This window comes from Schistocerca gregaria, chromosome 3 (assembly GCF_023897955.1).
Source record: "Schistocerca gregaria isolate iqSchGreg1 chromosome 3, iqSchGreg1.2, whole genome shotgun sequence".
Taxonomy (NCBI): Eukaryota; Metazoa; Arthropoda; class Insecta; order Orthoptera; family Acrididae; genus Schistocerca; species Schistocerca gregaria.
This window is the reverse complement of record NC_064922.1, coordinates 576,184,918-576,201,280: the sequence shown is the minus strand read 5'-3', so window position 1 is coordinate 576,201,280 and position 16,363 is coordinate 576,184,918.

Sequence of the window (16,363 nt, the reverse complement as noted above, 5' to 3'; positions counted from 1 at the left end):
AAATTCTCAGCTACGTCCGCAGACCACAGCAAAGTGTTTCCTTGAGTGTATTCTGCTACGTAATGATTCTTTTTCTGTTCGTTTCAGATATGTGGTAGAATATCTCAAAAAGATCTCATTAATTTTACCATGTACACCTTCTTTGTCACAGTAGAAAATACTTGGAATTATCTAGGTTTTAATACGACCTCACCTGTCAAAATTGTCGACAGAGAAAATGTGTTATCATGTAGATGCGGTACAGTTACGGGTGTCACATGTGGATAGGTTTCTCGCCATACATGCAGTATTGTTAGTTAATTGCCCACATACGCCACATCCTCCTTCGCTTAAATTATGTATGGTACTCGGTGAATAACTTTAGTTCAGCTTATTTACTGTTTTATCATTTGTCTTGTTGCTGTTGGCAACAGACGGTTCACTTGAAACGAAGCTTCCGAGGCTATTTTATTTCGTATTTGGTGAATTGTGTTCTTCAAACCAGCATAGAGTATGTTAAAAGTCATATCCTCCCTTCCAGTTACTGTCATTTCTATTTCGATGAGGTGAGTGCGTTGTTGTTCTACTACCTTTTCCGCAAGAGTAGAATCACTGTCAAATAACTAACATCAACACGATCGCTCAATTTTTCCACGACCTTATTAATTAGTCACTACTCTAATATCAGAAATCTGTTGTACTTGAGACATTAAATCAACGTATGTCTTGTGAAAATCTGACTGCTACGTTGCGCCTCTGATAAGGATAAGCTCAATTAACTAGTGACCGGTTCTCTTCTGCTCATCTACAAGGTAGGAAAAGTTTTCTTCAAAATTGCGGTCTAACTTCCACTCAAAATTAAAAAATTCTGTTTTAAAAGTCGATAATTTCTGTTCAAGGATACTTGAAATTTTTCGGTTAATAATACATCTAGTGTAAGCGCCTAAAATAAAATAAAAATTCGATTTATTTTCGAAATATGGCTATGTGCCTAACGTTCGTCTGTAAAACCAGGGCTATCTAGAAATCAGTTTGGAAGTGGTTTAAAATATTGCCACTACAATGAGCCAGGTGCTAACTGCCCGTGCTGTTGTTTTTAGTTTGAGGTTCGATTGTGTTCAAGTTGCAGTGATTAGTCCTGTCTGTTGTATTTACTATTGCGGTTTATGTGATGGATGAAACAAGAAAACATCGGAAAAGGGGTGAAGGTAGTGTTTCCCAAATAAATAAGAAGGTCAGAGCCAGAGGAAAACCATATGAGAACGAAAAGAATGTTACTGTAGCTCAAAAACATCCTCACCTGATAAGGTAAGTGTATATGATAACTTTAACGCCTTAGGACGAAGGCTTTTTTGAAGAACTTCGCCTGATTGTGATTTTCCTGTGGCGTTCTAAGCTAAACTATGTTTAGGTTATACAGAACACGTTAGTTTAAATTTGACTTAGCTCCTGGACTATAATAGACCCACTAACTGTGCAGAGTAGCAAACAGACAGGTTATTCGTGGCAGTCACAAATTATTTAATGCCTCTAATTCCCGTGTTTGTTTGTTGTAGTTTTCATGCATGAGACATTGCATTGGAAAGCAAATTAAACATATTCTATCAAATCTACGAAGTAGGTGATAATGTTACGCAAAACTCTTATTTGAGGCGAAACGTAAATGCAAGCAACGTTAGAAGAAGGCGTCATGGATCTTACAAAGAACCAGAGGACAGTTGCAGACAGGATACTGTTTTTATACCGTTTCTTATGACGAAGACGGACATTTTAAAGTTGGCAAAAAAACGTTTCTGAAAATACACGAAATTACCAGGCAAAGAGCAAAAACCTTTATAAAAGCAAAAAATAAAAATGGTGATGTTACCTACATTGAATGTAGGGGAAATAAAATCAAACAAAGGAAATATACAGCTGCCGATGTAAAACGCGTTGTTTATCACATAAAAAGTTCGCCCAAGGACGAAAGCCATTACACAAGAGCTAAAATCTGCCCCCTATTCTAAAGTCAGCATTTAAATTACAGCAGAAGGTATGGGGCATTTGCTACGCTTTATCCAAACAGAAATATTATATATTTGTACTACAAAAAGTATTGGATGAACACTTTTCCAAACTGAGATTTCACTGCCCAAGAAAAGAGACGTGTAACACATGTGATCTGCATAAAAGTAAAGTATTGACTGACGCAACCAATAGAGCTGTACGTCGCACTTCACTACAATTTCACCACAGACACCCTCAAAAAGATAGAGAAGAGATGAAGCGTTATCATATATATTCTACCACATCTACAAGTGATACATACACAGTATCCATCTATTTAAAACAGGTTTTCTCTTTGCCAGAATTATCACACTGCCAAATGAATTATTTACGTCGACTTCCTTGTTACATTTTGGGGTTGCGCATGGCAGATAATAGTAAAAGCGAGCTGTGTGTTAAGGGTGATTAAAAGTAAATTTACCCAGAAGAAAGTTAATAGTGTGGTCTACCAACAGCTGCGGCCAAAACAAAAATGAAATGGTACTGTTCCTATAGATATACTTGGTCTGTAATGATTTATTTGACGAAGTTCACCACAAGTATGTCGTCTCTGAACACCCATTCTTAGCCTGTGACTGAGACTTTGCTCTAATTGAAAAAAGAAAAAGAATAGATAAACGTGAAGTTCCTTTAGATGTTGAGAGAGTTTTGTGCAAAGCCAGTAGCAAAACTCCTTTTCTAACCTCTATGATGAACGATGATGATTTTTATAACTTCTCCAAAGTAGCTAAAGAATACCTCATCACATAAAAATTAGAAACGTTTGGCTCAAAGCTACCAAAACCAATTCAGTGGAGTTGAATCGTGGATCCAAACTAATATATTCAGAAAAGGTGTGAAAATGGAAACCATTACAGGCTTAGATCTACCCCAGCTTTAACTAACAGCCAGGTTGAAGACTGAGAACAAGAAGGACTTAAAAAAAGACGAAACCTTATCTCAACCAAGAAAACAAACCGTTTTACCAAAATCTGACTGAGTAAACACAGCAGCTGTTTATAGACTGTAACATGCAGTATTGTGCTTATAAAATAGTGGTAAATTAATACAAAGTGTAACTTTTTAAAACATTCAAAAAGACGTTTATTTTGAAATCAAACTTGTAAGAACACAGAATTCGCTTGATTTTATCTTTGTTCTTAAACTAGTTTGTTTGATAACGTAGCACTTCTGTAGGCCTAACTGACTTTTCATAAGAACGAAGTTATTATAGAATAACTGTAAACGGTAGTTTCCAGATTTTTATAATAGTAAAATTATTATTGTTATACTTCCCACACCACTTTATTTACAGATACAAGTGGTAGACATAGTCCAGCTTTCATGTTAGAAAGCTTGGCGCAAAGACCTGTTCTTGTTTTGTTCCATCGACAACTTTCTTTGTTATTGATGAATGTTTTACGGCAACTTTAAGAAATGTTTGGAGAATAACTGTTTTCATTTGTTTAGGCTGTAAAAAAAAGGATATCAAAAGGAATGCTTTCTGGAAGATTTTTGCGATTTCCTCAAAACAGCAGTTGTGGCACTTACCACGGATTTTATGATTAGTCAACATTTGTTCCCATTACTTAGATGATATTTGTTCAAGTTGCATGGACACCTGCTCAAAATACTGTAGGACCAGTCTTTCATCACCAGATGATCAGACTGGATTTCCTACTCCTTGTTATCTTTCCGTTTCAGTGAATACTTCCTGTTATACTATTTGTGCGTTAGGGAGCATGGATGATTATGATAACAGGTACTGGATACGTTTGTGGGTACGGATCCAGACGGCCACTTACCAGAAGTTATCATTGTACCGTCAATCCATGAATACCTATTGTTTGATATTTTTGTTGAGTTTAACATCCAGTTACGGCGTGTTCTACTTTCGGTGCTTGTTGTGTTGTCTCAGTTTCTGTTCGCTACGTGGTATCAACTATCGGTACGTTAATTTCAGTGGACTTCATTATTTCGTCTGGTTTCCCATAATATTGTTCACTTCCATAATAAAGTTCTATCAATAATTTCTGTGTACGCTAACAGATACTACTTGTTACTATGGATATTTCTGCTGAAACAATGATTTCTGTCTACTACTCAAATATAACAACAATATAAACGGCAACGCCTGCCTCCATTCTGTTTAATACACCGTTCTAATAAGTGAAATTGTGTCTATGTAAGAAAGAAAATTATTTTCGAAACGTACTAAGAACGGACACCAAAAAAATGTTTTACAAAGTGGATGCAACTGCGACTAGTGTAATTCAGTTGATACTATTTATTAGATTCTCTTACTTAAACCTTCTCTGATTGTTATATTCTTTCATTATTAGTACTTTCCCTGCATTCTTCTTATAATTTTAATATATTCCGTTTATCTACGGGAGAGTTTTTTCATTAAATGGAGAATTATTGGCATCATAACTACCTGTACGTGTAATCAGTTCAGGAAAACAGTATTTACACAACGTTAATACTTCTCCCTTTACGACGCCAAAAGTCTCGACGATTAGAATAAAACTCTACAAATTAGAACCCCTCATGAACCATGGACCTTACCGTTGGTGGGGAGGCTAGCGTGCCTCAGCGATACAGATAGCCGTACCGTAGGTGCAACCACAACGGAGGGGTATCTGTTGAAAGGCCAGACAAACGTGTGGTTCCTGAAGAGGATGTTGTTATCAGGAGAAAGAAAACTGGCATTCTATGGATCTGAGCGTGGAATGTCAGATCCCTTAATCGGGCAGGTAAGTTAGAAAATTTAAAAAGGGAAATGGATAGGTTAAAGTTAGATATAGTGGGAATCAGTGAAGTTCGGTGGCAGGAGGATCAAGACTTCTGGTCAGGTGACTACAGGGTTATAAACACAAAATCAAATAGGGGTAATGCAGGAGTAGGTTTAATCATGAATAGGAAATTAGGAATGCGGGTAAGATACTACAAACAGCATAGTGAACGCATTATAGTGGCCAAGATCGATACGAAGCCAACACCTACTACAGTAGTACAAGTTTATATGCCAACTAGCTCTGCAGATGACGAAGAAATTGATGAAATGTATGATCAAATAAAAGAAATTATTCAGATAGTAAAGAGTGATGAAAATTTAATAGTCATGGGTGATTGGAATTCGGCAGTAGGAAAAGGGAGAGAAGTAAACGTACTAGGTGAATATGGATTAGGGCTAAGAAACGAAAGAGGAACCCGCCTGGTAGAATTTTGCACAGAGCACAACTTAATCATAGCTAATACTTAGTTTAATAATCATGAAAGAAGGTTGTATACATGGAAGAACCCTGAGATACTAAAAGGTATCAGATACATTATATAATGGTAAGACAGAGATTTAGGAACCAGGTTTTAAATCTATTGGTTATGACCTGTAGATTAAAACGGAAGAAACTGCAAAAAGGAGGGAACTTAAGGAGATATGACCTGGATAAACTGAAAGAACCAGAGGTTTTACTGAGTTTCAGGGAGAGCGCAAGGGAACAATTGACATGAATGGGGGAACAAATACAGTAGAAGAAGAATGGATAGCTTTGAGGGATGAAGTAGTGAAGGCAGCAGATAATCAATTAGGTAAAAAGACTAGGACTAGTAGAAATCCTTGGGTAACAGAAGAAATACTGAATTTAATTGATGAAAGGAGAAAATATAAAAATGCAGTAAATGAAATAGGCAAAATGGAATACAAACGTCTCAAAAATGAGATCGACAGGAGGTGCAAAATGGCTAATCAGGGATGGCTAGAGGACAAATGTAAGGATGTAGAGGCTTATCTCACTAGGGGTAAGATAGATACTGCCTACAGGAAAATTAAAGAGACCTTTGGGGATAAGAGAACCACTTGTATGAACATCTAGAGCTCAGATGGAAACCCAGTTCTAAGCCAAGAAGGGAAAGCAGAAAGGTGGAAGGAGTACATAGATTGTCTATACAAGGGCGATGTACTGGAAATGGAAGAGGATGCAGATGAAGATGAAATGGGAGATACAATACTGCGGGAAGAGTTTGACAGAGCACTGAAAGACCTGAGTCGAAACAAGGCCCCCGGTGTAGACAACATTCCATTGGAACTACTGACGGCCTTGGGAGAGCCAGTCCTGACAAAACTCCACCATCTGGTGAGCAAGATGTATGAGACAGGTGAAATACCCTCAGACATCAAGAAGAATATAAAAATTCCAATCTCAAAGAAAGCAGGTGTGACAGATGTGAAAATTACCGAAGTATCAGTTTAATAAGTCACAGCTGCAAAATACTAACCCGAATTGTTTACAGACGAATGGAAAAACTAGTTGAATCCGACCTCGGGGAAGATCAGTTTGGATTCCGTAGAAATGTTGGAACACGTGAGGCAATACTCACCTTACGACTTATCTTAGAAGCTAGATTAAGGAAGGGCAAACCTACGTTTCTAGCAATTGTAGACTTAGAGAAAGATTTTGACAATGTTAACAGGAATACTCTCTTTCAAATTATGAAGGTGGCAGGGGTAAAATACAGGGAGCGAAAGCCTATTTACATTTTCTACAGAAACCAGATGGCATTTATAAGAGTCGAGGGATATGAAAGGGAATCACTGGTTGGGAAGGGAGTGAGACAGCGTTGTAGCCTCTCCCCGATGTTATTCAATCTGTATATTGAGCAAGCGGTGAAGGAAACAAAAGAAAAGTTCGGAGTACGTATTGAAGTCCATGGAGAAGAAATAAAAACTTTGAGGTTCGCTGATGACATTGTAATTCTGTCAGAGACAGCAAAGACTTGGAAGAGCAGTTGAACGGAATGGATAGGGTCTTGAAAGGAGGATATAAGATGAACATCAACAAAAGCAAAACGAGGATAATGGAATGTAATCGAATTAAGTCGGGTGCTGCTGAGGGTATTACATTAGGAAATGAGACATTTGAAGTAGTAAATGAGTATTGCTCTTTGGGGAGCTAAATAACTGATGATGGTCGAAGTAGAGAGGATATAAAATGTAGACTGGCAAAAGCAAGGAAAGCGTTTCTGAAGAAGATAAATTAGTTAACATCGAGTATAGATTTAAGTGTCAGGAAGTCATTTCTGAAAGTATTTGTATGGAGTGTAACCATGTATGGAAGTGAAACATGGACGATAAGTAGTTTTGGACAAAAAGAGAATAAAAGCTTTCTAAATGTGATGCTACAGAAGAATGCTGAAGATTATATGGGTAGATCACATAACTAATGAGGGAGTATTGAATAGGATTGGGGAGAGGAGGAGTTTGTGGCACAACTTGACCAGAAGAAGGGATCGGTTGGTAGGACATGTTCTGAGGCATCAAGGGATCAATTTAGTATTGGAGGGCAGCGTGGAGGGTAAAAATCGTAGAGGGAGACCAAGAGATGACTACACTACGCAGATTCAGAAGGATGTAGGTTGCAGTGGGTACTGGAAGATGAAGAGGCTTGCACAGGATAGAGTAGCATGGAGAGCTGCATCAAACCAGTCTCAGGACTGAAGACCACAACAACAACAACAATTAGAATTTTATACCGGTCCTGTCAAGCACAGGCGCCATTATACTGTACTCTTTTGCGGAATCACTGTAGGTAATTACACAACGCTCTGACTGAACTCGGAAGGTCAAACGTATGTCTTATAAGTCCTTACAGTTGATCTATTAATCACGTTTAGGATTGCCGCACTTCGTTAAATGTCTGCAAAGTTTCTTTATTTTCTTAGCAAGTTCTTACGTAGTAGTTTTAATTTCGCGAATAAGATAAAATTCTTCTGATGTCCTTCCGTAGCCACTTCGTTATACCTCTTCCTTTCTGATCGTGTCACCTAGAGTTTTAAATAAAGAACCTTTCTTCTCACTATTACTGAAAAATAAATACCCAAAATTAGTTTCTATTCATTACCAACTGTATTCTTGATATATATTCAGCAACGGTAAACCACAACCGATATATTTTTTTTTTATATCCATGATAAATTAAGTTCTGTTCCTTACTCAGAAACTAGCTTTTATGTAGCAAGTTACTTGTTGAGAAAATGCTCAAATCGTATAATATAAAGTTTTTGATTCTCCACGGCCTTAATGTGCAGTATGCTACAATAGAACGTAGATCTAATAACAATTATTCCATGACATGTAAAATTTATGCTCAAAGCACTTATAACACTCTTTCGTTTTAATAAGATTAAGGTTTAAATACTATTATTTGTCTTCACTTCTTGTATACCTATTACTGACTTACGTTTTAGTGTTCGCCAAAAGAATCATACAGTTTTCGATGTTAGCACTCAGGAGTTGTACGTTTCATCTCCATCGACATGATACTCCGCAAGCCATCTAATGCTGTGTGGCGGAGGGTACTTTCGGTACCACTATCCGATCCCTCCAACCCAGTTCCACTCGCGAAATGTGGGCGGGAAGAATGATTGTTGGTAAACCTCTGTATAGGCTCTAATTTCTCGAATTTTCCCCTCATGGTCAATACGCGAGATGTATATGTGGGAAGTAATAAATTGTCTAACTCCTCCTGAAAAGTGCTGTCTCGAATTTCGGAATGTCAGTAGTAAATCTCTCCGTGATGCATTAACGCCTCACTTGCAACGACTGCCAGTGGAGTTTGTTTAGCATCTCCGTAACGCCACCTAAACGATCCTGTGACGAAACAATCCGCTCTTTGTTGGATCTTCTCTATCTCCTCTGTAAGTCCTACCTGATAGAGATCCAACATAGATAAACAATACTCAAGAATCGGTCGAAAAGGCCCTTTATAAGCCACTTCTTTCGTGGATGTGTTACATTTCCTTGAGTTTCTTCCGATGAATCTGTCTGGTGTCTGCTCTTCCCACTATATTTTTTACGTGGCCAATCCACTTACCGTCGCCTGGGTATTTACGACTAGATATTATACGGCAGACGTTGTCTCCAGCTGTTTGTCATCAATAGCGTAGCTGTACAGTAGTGGATTTCTTTTCTTATGTATACACTAAATGTTACATTAATTTACGTTCAGGGCAAACTGCCAGAGTCTGCACCACTCATCAATTCTCTGCAGGTCATACTGCAAATTCTTACTACCTTCTGGTGTTGCTACTTTGGTATAAACAACTGGATCTTCTGCGAATAATCTTAAAGAGCATCCGATTCTTTCTACTTGATTATTTATATATACTGAGAACAGCAACGGTCCTATCGCACTTCCCTGTGGTACTCCAGACACTACCTTTACACCTGTCGATTTAGTTCCGTTAGGAGCGACTCACTGAGTTCTGTCTGCAAGAAAGTCTTGAATCCAATCACAGGTCTGCTCCGACACTCCGTAAGTTCATACTCTTTCATTAAACGCAGTGCGGGACGGTGTCAAATGACTTAATGAAATCAAGGAATACGGCACCAGCCTGAGTGCCGTTGTCCACTGCGGTGTGGGTCTCGTTAAGGAACAGAGAGAGCTGAGTTTCGCAGGAACTCTGTTTGCGTAATCCATGTTGATTTTTAAAGAGGAGCTCTTCATTTTCCAAGAACGTCCTAATCCTTGAGCATAAAATATGTTCCATAATTCTACAATAGATTGACGTCAACGATATAGGTCTATTATTGTGTGGATCTATCTTCCGGCCTTTCTTAAAAGACGGGAAATACCTACTCTTTTCTCCAATCGTTAGGTACCTTTCGTTGCTCAAGCGATCTTTAAAAAATTACTGCTAGAAGGGGAGAATGTTTTTTCGCATAATCTTAATGAATCTTATAGGTTTCTCATCTGGTCCTGAAGCCTTTCCACTACAAGGCGATTGTAGCTGTTTTTCAATTCCGCGATCTGTTATCTTAATATTTGCCATTTCTATGTTCGTACGACTATTGAAAGGAGGGAGAGTATACGATCTTCAGCCATGAAACAACTTCGGAAGACCGAATTCAGTATTTCGGCCTTCTCTCTGTTATCTACCGTTTCGGTGCCGGTGTGGTCGCTGAGAGAATGAACAGATGATTTTGACCCACTTACTGATTATACGTACGACTAAAATCTGTTAGGGTTCTTACTCGGTCGGTTTGCAACGTCTTACTTTCAAAATCATTGGATCCTTCTCTCATTGCTATCCTTACGGTCATTTTAGTTTCGTTCAGCTTTTGTTTGTCAGCTAGGTTCTTGCTTCTCTCGAATCTGATATGCAGTGTTCTTTGTTTACGTAGCGCTTTTCTAACACGGTTATTAGACGATGATGGATCTTTCCCATCCCTTAAAACCATTACTCGGAACAGACTTGTATAGGGCATATTGGACGATGCCTTTGAAATTTTTCCATTTGTTCTCCACGTCTTCCTCTTCATCGCCGAATATTTGATGCTGACTGATGGGATATCCTTAAATTTGTATTCTGTCACCCTCGCTGAGCAAATCTATCTTCCTACCTCTCTTAACATTCCTTCTTGGACCCGTCGTCATAGATGCTGTCACAGCCTTATGATCACTGATACCTTCGTCTACGTTAACATATTCGACAAGTTCAGGTCTGTTTGTTGCTAGGAGGTCTGAGACGTGACCCTCAAGAGTTGGCTCTCTAAATGTTTTCGGACAATACATCTAGAACAATGCCACAAGATTCCCTGTCCCTGGCACTAGTTTTGATGGCATAATACTCCCAATCTATACCTGGAAAGTGGAAGTCACTCCCTATTATAACGGCATATTCAGGAAAATTACTAATGATTATATGCAGTTTCTGTCAAAAGCGCTCAACAACTACGGATCCTGACTCAGGTGGTCTATAAAAGCATCTGATCACCATTTTTGATTGTTTGATAATTTCACCCAGATTATTTCACAGTCGGAATCTGCGAGAACCTCGCTAGATTTTATCGAACTTTTTACTGCAATAAATATGCCGCTAACACTGGCGACTAAACTATCCTTACGATAGACATTCCGGTCTCAAATTTGAATTTCGTTGATACGTGTAGGAAAAAAGGTTACTGAATAGTATCGTCTTGGCAGTAGAATGAGAGAGGATAAAGTCTAATTGAGTTCTGTAATTCATTTCAGATTGTAATAACGAAAACCGAGTTCAAAAACGAGAAGAGGTTGTATACTCGGAAAAGGCCGGTAGAAACAAGAAGATATCGATTAGATCACGTTATGGTCAGAAAATGAGATATCAGATCTTAAGGCGTACGCAAGATGGTTTAAAAGACTTGTCCGAAGGAATCTAGGTGGAAAGAAGTTCGATGTAGAAGTTCTAAGGAATGAAGAGAGCAGCCTGGAGTCTCTGAGTCTGTATATACTGCGATTAGGAAAAGCTGAGAAGGCAGTTCACTTGGAGAGGAATGGACATCTCTAACAAGGGCAATCACAGAAGTTATAAAGAAAAACAGACATAGAAAGGAGGTAACTGCAAAGAAACGGTGGCTAACAGAAGAAATAATTCACTTGATCGAAGAAAGAATGAAATACAAGAATTTTCAGGGAAATTCAGGAATACAGTAATACAGGATATTTAGGAATAAAGTAAATAGAAAGCGAAGGAAGCTAAAACGAGATGGCAACATGAAAGATGTGAAGTAATGGGAAAATAAATGATTGTCGAAAGCACTGACTCAGCATACAGAAAATTTTAAACATCCTTTCGTGGAAATAAAAGCAATGGTGGTAACATTAAGTCTACAGTGGGAATTTGACTGTTAAATGCAGAGGAGAGAGCGGGTTGGTGGAAAGAGTACAATGGAGGCCTCTATGAGGGAGAAGATTCGTCTGATGTCGTTACAGAAAAAGAAACAGGAGCGGATATCGAAGAGGTAGGGGATTAAGTATTAGAATCAGAATTCAAAAGAGCTTTGGGCGATTTAAGATCGAATAAGCGGAAGATATTGATAAAGTTCCATCAGATTTTCTAAAGTCATTGGGGAAAGGGGTAAAAAAAGGGCTCTTTACGTTGGTGTGCAGAATGTATGAGATTGGGATATGTCATGAGACTTTCGGAAAAAAATCTGCACAATTCCCAAGATAGCAAGGGACGACACATGCGAGAATCATCACATCATCATCATAACAGCACATGCGTAGAAGTTGAAGACAAAAACAAGATAGAGAATAATGGAAAAGAAAACTGCGGTGTTGTTAGATGAATTTAAATTTGGCTTCAGGAAAGCTACAGGCACCAGACAGGAAATTCTGAAGTTGCGATGAACAATGGAAATAAGACTATAGAAAATACACGTTCGTAGGATATATCGATCATGCAAAGGCGCTCGACAATGTCAAATGGTGCCAGATGTAAGCTATAGGAAAAAACAGGTAATATGCAATATATACTCGTACAAGAGTCGAGAAGGAACAATAAGAGTGAAAGACCAACGACGGAGCGCTCCGACTAAGAACACTGTAAGACAGACGTGCAGTCATTCGTCAATAGTGTTCAACCTGTGCATCGGAGATGCAGTGACGTATTTAAAAAGAAGGTTCAAGAGTGGAATTAAAACTCTTTGTGAAAGGATATCACCAATAAGGTTCGATGATTACACTGCTTTCCTTAGTAAAAGTGACGAAGAAGTACCGGATCTTCTCTCAAGGAAACCTCCCCATCGTAACCCCCTCAGATTTAGTTATAAGTTGGCCTTGAAAAACTGAATACACATCGATCGAGAAAACAGGAAGAAGTTGTGTGGAACTATGAAAAAAATGAGCAGAATATACAAACTTAGTAGTCAATGCGCAAGATATGCAACATCAAGGATAATGCAAGCGCAGGAGCGCAGTCGTCCCGTGGTTAGCGTGAGCAGCTGCGGAACGAGAGATCCTTGGTTCAAAGTCTTCCCTCGAGTGAAAAGTCAGATTTTTTTATTTTCAGGTTATATGATAAACTGTTATGTTTTCATCAGATTTTTGGGAGTGATTTTCACATCCACAGAAAAACCTAAATCGGGCAATGTAGAAGAATGTTTTTACCCATTCGGCAAGTGTACAAGTAAGGTGGGTCGAGAAAAAATTCCTGTCATGTGACACACATGCAGTCACCAGTGTCGTATAGAATATATCAGACGTGTTTTCCTGTGGAGGAATCGGTTGACCTATGACCTTGCGATTAAATGTTTTCGGTTCCCATTGGAGCGGCACGTCCTTTCATATACTAATCGCACTGTTTTGCGGTGCGGTCGCAAAAACACAGACACTAAACTTATTGCAGTGAACAGCGACGTCAATGAACGAACCGACAGATCATAACTTTGCGAAAATAAAGACAGTAAACTTTTCACTCGAAGGAAGACTTGAAGCAAGGGCCCCTCGCTCCATAGATCCTCACGCTAACCACGGGACCACGGCGCTCCTGCGATTACACTCTCCTTGATGTTGCCTATCTTGCACATGGACTACTCAGATTGTATATTTTGCTTATTTTTTCAAAGTTCTACACAACTTCTTCCTGTTTTCTGGATTGATCTTTGTTCAGTTTTTCGAGGCCTATTCACTGTGCCAACTTATAACTAAATCTGAGGGGGTCGCGATGGGGAGGTTCCCTTGTCAGTAGAATGGTCAAATGAATACACCGTAAGGAATGACAATGAATCGAAGAAAGACGGAATTAAAGATAAGTAACAGAAACGAGAATAGTGAGGAACATAACATCATAATTGAGGATCGGAGCAAGGGGGATATTATCATACTAGCACTGGAAAGAACGGCATGCCTGACCAACAGAATATTCTAGTATCAAACATAGGCCTTAATTTGAAGAAGAAACTTCTGAAAATCTGTCTCGCGCACAGCATTGTGCAGTATTGAAACACTGACTGTGGGAAAACTGGAACAGAAGAGAATCGAAGAAATTTTAAAGTGGTTCTGCAGAATTACGTTGAAAATTAGGTGAAATGATAAGGTAAGGAATGAAGATGCCCTCAGGAGAATCGGCGAGAAAATGAATGTATCGGAAACACTGACAAGAATAACTGCCAGTATGGTAGGAAACATCACAGAATAACTTCAGTGCACTAGCGGAAGCTGCAGAGGGAAAGAACTGTAGAGGAAAACAGAGAGTGGAGTACAATCAGGATATAGCTGAGGACGTCGGTTGCTAAGTGTTATTCTGAGGTGGAGAGGATGGCACAGCAGAAGAATTCGTTGCGGGCCGCGTCAAACCAGTCAGAAGACTGATGGCAGAAAAACGTATTACACACTTACTTGCTCTATTTAACTAAATATTGTTTACTTCTATGTTATTGCACCCGCAAATGGTGAACAAGCTGGCATCTTCTGATACCAACCATTTTAGCACAATTTAGACGGGTCTCATTCATTGCCACTGACATTGCCAGTGCCCGAGTGAGAGATGAGCGCCGCCTGGAAAGAGTTCACATAATGACAGAAGAACATATTCATCAAAATACGGTCACCTTCCTCGCTACTATCGAAATCAATTGAAAACAGTGAAATGTGAAGCTTCTTTTCAGTTCTAATTAGGTCACTGTCATTAGCATCGCTGTCACTACCATTGGCTCAATCATCTGCATCTGTCTTGTTCCACTTCATTACCATTCATCATGCAACGTAGTGCATGGAACATATAATGAACTGCAGATAACATTAGATGGCTGCTCTGTGGAACACTACAGATATGATTCTCGCTCTCATATGCTCTGATAATATGCTACAGTCGACAATCTGAATGGTTCAAATTTCTTAGCCCGTGAAAAGAAGTCATAGCTAGATGAAACCTTGGATTTGTCAGAGCCAATATGTTGTTGTTGTTGTTTTTAGCAAACTGCAAAGGAAACAAAAAAAGCATGTTTGACCTGGGAATTACAGGTCATGGAGGAGAAATCAGAAACTATGATATTTGCTGGTGACGTAATTCAGTTACAGACGTTCTGACATTCTGGGTGGTGTATGTTTGTTCTATATCGTGTCTCCCTACCACTTTCTCGCAACGACGCTCTGAGCGTGTTTCTTAGGGAGTTGATTAGTTTGAACCTGGGACCTGTTGCTGGTAAGGAGACGACAGACCACACATGACATGTAGAATCCAGAAGAGTTCAGTGAGACTAACGATGATATAACCAAATACTTAATGATTTCAGCGTCAGCTCCACTGCACTCCATTTAAAAGAATCTTAATACTAACTAACTTTAGTGGAAGGGGTTCAAGGATTTCCTATTTTTAGTTAGCCGGTAAAATAACGTCGAAAAAGGAGCTAAGTTTACCTTTGGAAATTTTATTCTACTCACAAAACATTGTATATAAATTGCGCTATTGATAAAAGGAAGTGTTTTAATACAGGATGGTAAAAACCAACAGCGCTCTACTAAAATGTGAACGAATTTTCCCTGAATGGGTTTCCAAGTTCTACAATGGATCGAAGGATGACCTATGCCATATCACGTTTATAATTTAGGTTTAAATTAAGTTTCACAAAAGAGAAAATTAATAAAATGGTCTATAGTGACCCTCAATTATCTTTAATTATATATCTAACTTGTCGTAAATTACAGTGGCTTATGTGGCTTCTCAATAACAATATAACAGAAAAACCATCGCGTTTCTGATTTTTACTTCAAGTGGCAAACGTGAACACCATGAGCTTTAATTGACGATCGCCACTAGTATTACGCAAAAAGGGGGTTTAACAGATGAGACTTCTGCAGTTCTGAGTGATGTTTTATGCTCTTTTATGTGGCATCGCGTGCATTCATTACCTTGTTGGTGTTCGTCAGGGGGTGGTGGCCGGTGCAGCAGCCATCCGGCTTGCCGTCTCGGAACTAACTAACTTCTCCTAACTTCTCCTTATTACCATTTACCGAAGTTGGTTTAAAAAAAATATCTGGCTGTGTTTTCATCTGACCAATCAGGGTCTCAATGTTATTCTTAAGCTCCGCCTACAAAAATTCTGTCTATCCAATGAGAAACGTTATACTTTTCGTGGTGGGGCAATGTTTTTAAAGTTTGCAACGTAACAGACACGCGAAAAAGTCTCACGCTAAAACTTGCGGGTGGTGTGGTCCTTTTAGCGTTATCGTAAGATCTATACTAATCTTCTGGAGGGCTCTAGCTTTTAACATGGCCTGGGGGGTGGTCCTTGACATAACACAGATGGGAGAAAGTCTCACGCTAAAACTTGCAGCTGGCGTTGTACTAGTGGTTAGCTGGCGACGTGGATGTCCAGTCCGTCTCTTATCGTAGGGCCTTCTAGCTTAACACGGTTCTGCTCTCGGCTTCTGTTCTCGTTTCTCCCCTCAGAACTGTGTCTGTCTCGCGTTGGGAAGGAATGACATGCATTTAGGCATTTTGTGTTAGTCTTTGGTATTCCATTTGTTCACTCGTTACTCGTATTACTTTGGTTAATTTAATGTCACGATTTATTTGGAGCTATGTGACATACTAC